Below are 7,500 nucleotides of genomic sequence, written 5' to 3'. Positions count from 1 at the left end.
TGTCGGGTGATCGCGGTCCCTGTCGGGTGATCGCGGTCCCTGCAGGTGATCGTGGTCCCTGCAGGTGATCGTGGTCCCTGCAGGTGATCGTGGTCCCTGACAGGTGATCGTGATCCCTGCAGGTGATCGTGGTCCCTGACAGGTGATCGTGGTCCCTGCAGGTGATCGTGGTCCCTGCAGGTGATCGTGGTCCCTGCAGGTGTCCCCGGTACAGTGACATCACAGTGACATCACAGTGACATCACAGTGAACCGCGGGGTATTAAAGCTCCTCTCGTATTAAACTCAGAGAACAACAGATAAACGAAGCCGCTGCTTCTCGCCACGACTCGGCGGCCAATCAGAGGCGGCGAGTGGCGAGGCGTCCTCACAGGGGGAACTAATTGACTGAGCTCACGGTTGGAGGGAAATACACCATTAAAGGGCATATTTAAGCACATTTGCAATCCTTAGAAGAAGGTAACGGTATTTGAATTTGCGCCGGCTTGAAGGAGACTCTTTAATGTTGTGTCCACGGGACAAACGCACATCAAAGACAGAGGACGTCCTGACGACTAAACGAAGACTCGTGGATTAGAGAGATGGGCAGGTGGCCCCCAGACTGTCCTCTGTGGCAGAGCTGCCGGGCACGCCGCCTCACTGAGCGCGCTCCAACCGCCGCCTCGCGCCGCGCTATCGTTCCTCTCAATGCAAATTAAATCCAGGCGACGGGGGCGCTTTGAATTCCTGCAGGAGGGAGCTGCTCCCCCCCCCATCCCCTCTCTGCTGCCTCTCTTATCAGCAGCGCTGGGGGAGACGCTGAGAGGGGGGGGGGAGGGAGCATCCTCCATCTTTGATGTTCTACAGGCAGCACGAGAGCTGCTGACCTCAGATCTGTTCAGGCTTCACCCGACAATAAAAACACATACATCTTTTACAGTGTTTTATATACAGTCATAATAAAACACATACATCTTTTACAGTGTTTTATAAACAGTCTAATATATACACACAATAAAAACACATAGATCTTTTACAGTGTTTTATATAAAAGATGTGTTAAAGTATGTGTTTTTATTGTGACTGTATATAAAACACTGTAAAAGATGTATGTGTTTTTATTGTGACTGTATATAAAACACTGTAAAAGATGTATGTGTTTTATTGTGACTGTATATAAAACACTGTAAAAGATGTATGTGTTTTATTGTGACTGTATATAAAACACTGTAAAAGATGTATGTGTTTTATTGTGACTGTATATAAAACACTGTAAAAGATGTATGTGTTTTTATTGTGACTGTATATAAAACACTGTAAAACAGATGGATGTTTTATATACAGTCACAATAAAAACATAGATCTTTTATCGTGTTTTATATACAGTCACAATAAAAACACATACTTTAACACATCTTTTATAGTGTTTTATATACAGTCACAATAAAAACACATACTTTAACACATCTTTTATAGTGTTTGATATACAGTCACAATAAAAACAGATCGATCTTTTATAGTGTTTGATATACAGTCACAATAAAAACAGATCGATCTTTTATAGTGTGCCAGCAGTCCTTTAACTCCTCTAACTGTGAGATGAATATTTCCCATGATGCTCTCTGTCTCAGCCTGGTTCCAGCTGGATGTGTTCTGTGTGATGGGAGTCTTTCTCTGGTCTCAGATCTATTAATCCAGATCGATGTGAGCCGGTGCTCCGGGTGGCCCGGGGGCTCTGGTGGTCCTGGTGTCTCCACAAGGTAAACATTAGCATAGTAATTAGCCTCCGTTAATTTAGCCAATTAAAGGGCTGCTGTTGTTTCCTGAGGAGGATCTGATCCTGGACCAGAGCCAGGAGGAGGTCCACGTGGATCTGGTTCATCCAGGACTCGGTCTCTCTCCTCAGTCTGTTTGATATTAATCCACTTAACAAACTGTGACAGCGTAGACGAAGAGTTTAGAAGTAAAGAGACGAAACTCTGGTGTTTGTTTGACAACAGCTGCTGCAGGCGCATTATATTTATTATATTTATAATATTTGACTGTTAAACTCAGGACATTTCAGTAGAGACATTAAATATGCCGAAAGAGTAGAAATAATGTAGTTCTACTTTTGTACGTCTCTTTGTAGGAGGATGTTTTACTGGCGTCTGGTAGTCGCTTTCAGTCCAAAATGGCGGAAGCGTAGCTTTCACTTTTTTCTGGACCCTGAACACTGCCCCCTGCTGGACTGGACCCTGAACACTGCCCCCTGCTGGACTGGACCCTGAACACTGCCCCCTGCTGGACTGGACCCTGAACACTGACCCCTGCTGGTCTGGACCCAGTAGTAAAGGAGGAGTGCTGCCCCCTGCTGGTCTGGACCCAGTAGTAGAGGAGGAGTGCTGCCCCCTGCTGGTCTGGACCCAGTAGTAGAGGAGGAACGCTGCCCCCTGCTGGTCTGGAGCTGCCACATGGTGCACCTTATTAGGGTTATAGCCCCGAAGGGGCATAACCCTTCTAAGTTTGCTCCGATTTGTTATTATTAGGGTTATAGCCCCGAAGGGGCATAACCCTATTGAGTTTGCGTGAATTTGATATTATTATTATTATTTGTTGTCTTATGCCGCGGCTCAATTTGCCGTGAGCTGGAATGAGCGAGAAAAACGAAGCTATGCACGATAACTGGAAATGATGTGCATGTGCTTCTCAAGAACTATGACACCAATCGGCCACATGGTGGCGCTGTAATTAACGCCCAAACATGCGATGTTTGCAAGGCCACGCCCCGCACACCGTAAGTCCGATTGACTTGAAACTTGACACACATGTGCAGCTCCGTGTGATCTACAATAAAGCCTCTGGGACTACTAAAGTCCGCCTGGCATTATTTTCCGCCATATTGGATTTTTTGAAAAACGCATTTTTGACATCTCCTCCTAAACCGTTGGTCCGATTTCTACCAAATTTTCTGTGGATCATTATTGGACTAATGTCATCTAAAGTTGCATAAAGCGTGTTGATACCTCATTGCGTTATGAATCTGTTGACCAACGAACTTTTCAATGGGAGGAGCTTAGCAGGAAATTGGCCATAATTCATGGACCATTAGTCAAATCATCACAAATCTTGGTAGATATCTTCAATACGTGTTTGGGAATAGGCGTACCAAAGCATTTTCCGCTTTACCCGTAGGGGGCGCCAAAACTGTCAAAAACTTATATCGCAAGATCCGGTGGACAGAATTTTATCAAATTTGGTGCATATACTCTGGGGGCAAGTATTAACACAGACCTGAAGTGTGATATTGATCGTGCATGTGGGCGTGGCCTATTCAGCATTTTATGCTAAATTATGCCTTTGCTCAATTTGCTGTGAGCTGGAACGAGCTAGAGACATGAAACTTGGTACCATAACTGTACATGATGTCATAATGCTTCACATAAAATATGAAAACAATTGGCCACATGGTGGCGCTATAAAATTTTTCACGGCCAGCCCCCTCACACCATAAGTCCCATCGATTAGAAATTTGACAGACATGTGCTGCTGAATGTGATCTACAAAAAAGTCTCTTGGACCACGAAAGTCCACTGACTAGATTTTCCGCCATGTTGAATTCTTTGAAAAACACATTTTTGACATCTCCTCCTAAACCGTAGGTCTGATTGCTGGCATATTTTCTGCGAATCATTATTGGACCAGGCTCATCAAAAGTTGCATAAAGCTTGTTGATATGTCATTGTGTTGTGAAGTTATTGACCAATTCATTTTTAAGGGGTGGGCTCAGCACATCAATAGACCTAACTTCCCAAGCCTTTGGCCCATCGTCTCCAAACTTGCAGCAAACGTTCACAAGAGCAGCTGAAACATCCGCTGAAAGTTTCATTGAAATCGGCGACTAGGGGGGCGCTTTGAGCGCGAAAGGCTATAACCCGCGAAATGCCGCTTGCGGCTTTAATTATTATTATTATTTGTTGTCTGCCGAAGAAGCGCAATTTGCCGTGAGCTGGAATGAGCTAGAAACATGAAACTTGGCACACTAACTGGAAATGATGTGCAGCTGCTTCTCAAGAACTATGACCCCAATCGACCACATGGTGGCGCTGTAATTAACGCCCAAACATGCGATTTTGGCAAGGCCACGCCCCGCACACCGTAAGTCCGATTGACTTGAAACTTGACAGACATGTGCAGCTCCGTGTGATCTACAATAAAGCCTCTGGGACCACTAAAGTCCGCCTAACTAGATTTTCCGCCATCTTGGATTTTTTGAAAAACACATTTTTGACATCTCCTCCTAAACCGTTGGTCCGATTTCTACCAAATTTTCTGCGGATCATTATTGGACTAATGTCATCTAAAGTTGCATAAAGCGTGTTGATACCTCATTGCGTTATGAATCTGTTGACCAACGAACTTTTCAATGGTCGGAGCTTAGCAGGAAATTGGCCATAATTCATTGACCATTAGTCAAATCATCATAAATCTTGGTAGATATCTTCAGTACGTGTTTGGGAATAGGCGTACCAAAGCATTGTCCGCTTGACCCATAGGGGGCGCCAAAACTGTCAAAAACTTATAGCGCAAGATCCGGTGGACAGAATTTTATCAAATTTGGTGCATATACTCTGGGGGCAAGTATTAACACAGACCTGAAGTGTGATATTGATCGGTGCATGTGGGCGTGGCCTATTTAGCATTTTATGCTAAATTATGCCTTTGCTCAATTTGCTGTGAGCTGGAACGAGCTAGAGGCATGAAACTTGGTACCATAACTGTACATGATGTCATAATGCTTCACATAAAATATGAAAACAATTGGCCACATGGTGGCGCTATAAAATTTTTCACGGCCAGCCCCCTCACACCATAAGTCCCATCGATTAGAAATTTGACAGACATGTGCTGCTGATGGTGCTCTACAAAAAAGTCTCTTGGACCACAAAAGTCCACTGACTAGATTTTCCGCCATGTTGAATTCTTTGAAAAACACATTTTTGACATCTCCTCCTAAACCGTAGGTCTGATTGCTGGCATATTTTCTGCGAATCATTATTGGATCAGGCTCAACAAAAGTTGCATAAAGCTTGTTGATATGTCATTGCGTTGTGAAGTTATTGACCAATTCATTTTTAAGGGGCGGGCTCAGCACATCAATAGACCTAACTTCACAAGCCTTTGGCCCATCGTCTCCAAACTTGCAGCATACGTTCACAAGAGGAGCTGAAACATCCGCTGAAACGTTCATTCATATCGGCGACTAGGGGGGCGCTTTGAGCGCGAAAAGCTATAACCCGCGAAATGCCGCTTGCGGCTTTAATGCTTTTTGTTTTTGTGTGAATTTTATTTATTATTCGTTGTCTGCCGAAGAAGCGCAATTTGCCGTGAGCTGGAATGAGCGAGAAACATGAAACTTGGCACACTAACTGGAAATGATGTGCAGCTGCTTCTCAAGAACTATGACCCCAATCGACCACATGGTGGCGCTGTAATTAACGCCCGAACATGCGATTTTGGCAAGGCCACGCCCCGCACACCGTAAGTCCGATTGACTTGAAACTTGACACACATGTGCAGCTCCGTGTGATCTACAATAAAGCCTCTGGGACCACTAAAGTCCGCCTGGCAATATTTTCCGCCATATTGGATTTTTTGAAAAACGCATTTTTGACATCTCCTCCTAAACTGTTGGTCCGATTGCTACCAAATTTTCTGTGGATCATCATTGGACTAATGTCATCTAAAGTTGCATAAAGCGTGTTGATACCTCATTGCGTTATGAATCTGTTGACCAACAAACTTTTCAATGGTCGGAGCTTAGCAGGAAATTGGCCATAATTCATTAACCATTAGTCAAATCATCATAAATCTTGGTAGATATCTTCAGTACGTGTTTGGGAATAGGCGTACCAAAGCATTTTCCGCTTGACCCATAGGGGGCGCCAAAACTCTCAAACACTTATATCGCAAGATCCGGTGGACAGAATTTTATCAAATTTGGTGCACATACTCTAGGCGCTAGTGGCGCTTTGAGCGCGAAAGGCTATAACCCGCGAAATGCCGCTTGCGGCTTTAATTCTTATTATTATTATTATATTTATTATTATTATTATTATTATTATTATATTTATTATTATTATTATTATAATTATTATTATATTTATTATTATTATTATTATTATTATTATTAACAGGATGATGTGAAAAACAAACTAGAATCAGAGAGCTGAGTTCACATCTAATGAATCACTGTTAGTGTCTTAATATTCATAAACATCGGGTTATTGACTGTATATATATATATATATAAAGTGTATATATACTGTATATATACACTTTATATATATATATATATAAAGTGTATATATACTGTATATATACACTTTATATATATATATATATAAAGTGTATATATACAGTATTCTGCTGTTGGTGTAATGAGGAGGAGATTAGTGTAACGGGTCTTTCATGTTTATTCAGCAGCATCACTCTCTGAGCGTTCTCTCTGGTTGTTTGGTGTTCTCGGTAACCATGGAGACGGAGTCATGTGAGTCTGAAAGTGGGCCACGAGGCGACAACAGAGACCTCAGATACAAGAACTACACAGAACTACACAGAACTACACCAGGAGAACTACAGAACCAGAGGGACCCGATGCTTCTACATCCTCCTCTATGTGTCCAGTACACAAACCAGTTCAACCAGTTCAACCAGTTCAACCAGTTCATCCAGTTCAACCAGTACCAGTCACCTCAGTTAGCTTCTAGGTCCAGTTATCTCAGCAGAACTACAGGGCCTAAAGGCTAACGCTGAGCTAACTGGTGTAGATGAATAAACCTCCTGTTTGAGTGCGGATGATGAATCAGACAGAACATATGAACGAGCCGTTCTTCTGTTAGTTGATGAATTAAACCTTCAGATTAGATGAATAAATTCCCTTCATGGTCTCCGTCAGTGTTTCTTGGTTATAATTCTATATAGAATATATATATAATAAGGTATAATTATGTCTTTCTTTCTTCACTTCTGGCTCTTCTTCCTCTCAGACGGTGAAATAAACTCTGTCGTCGTCAGCGTGCAGCCGGACGGCCGCGCTGACGGCCGCGCTGACGGCCACGCTGACGGCCGCGCTGACTTCCTGTTTCTATATTTCATCAAGCAGCTGTTCATCTTTAATAAACTACAGGAACCGTCCTCCAACACGCTCTTATTATTATTAACCCACAATCAGGATCCATTTAGTCTTCATCTCAACCTGCAGGATCATTAGGGTGGGGGGGTTATAATGATAATATTATTCATGTCCTCGTGTCTCTATAAAGGTGACAGACAGACAGACAGACAGACAGAGACAGACAGACAGACAGTCAGACAGACAGACAGACAGACAGTCAGACAGACAGAGACAGACAGACAGACAGTCAGACAGACAGAGACAGACAGACAGACAGACAGAGACAGACAGACAGACAGACAGACAGACAGACAGACGTGTTTTAACTAGAAACTAGACCAGATTATTATTTATTAGAGTCACCAA

The sequence above is a fragment of the Sebastes fasciatus genome, chromosome 14, assembly GCF_043250625.1.
Source record: "Sebastes fasciatus isolate fSebFas1 chromosome 14, fSebFas1.pri, whole genome shotgun sequence".
NCBI lineage: Eukaryota > Metazoa > Chordata > Actinopteri > Perciformes > Sebastidae > Sebastes > Sebastes fasciatus.
The sequence above is the reverse complement of the archived record's forward strand: the minus strand, read 5'-3'. Positions refer to the sequence as shown.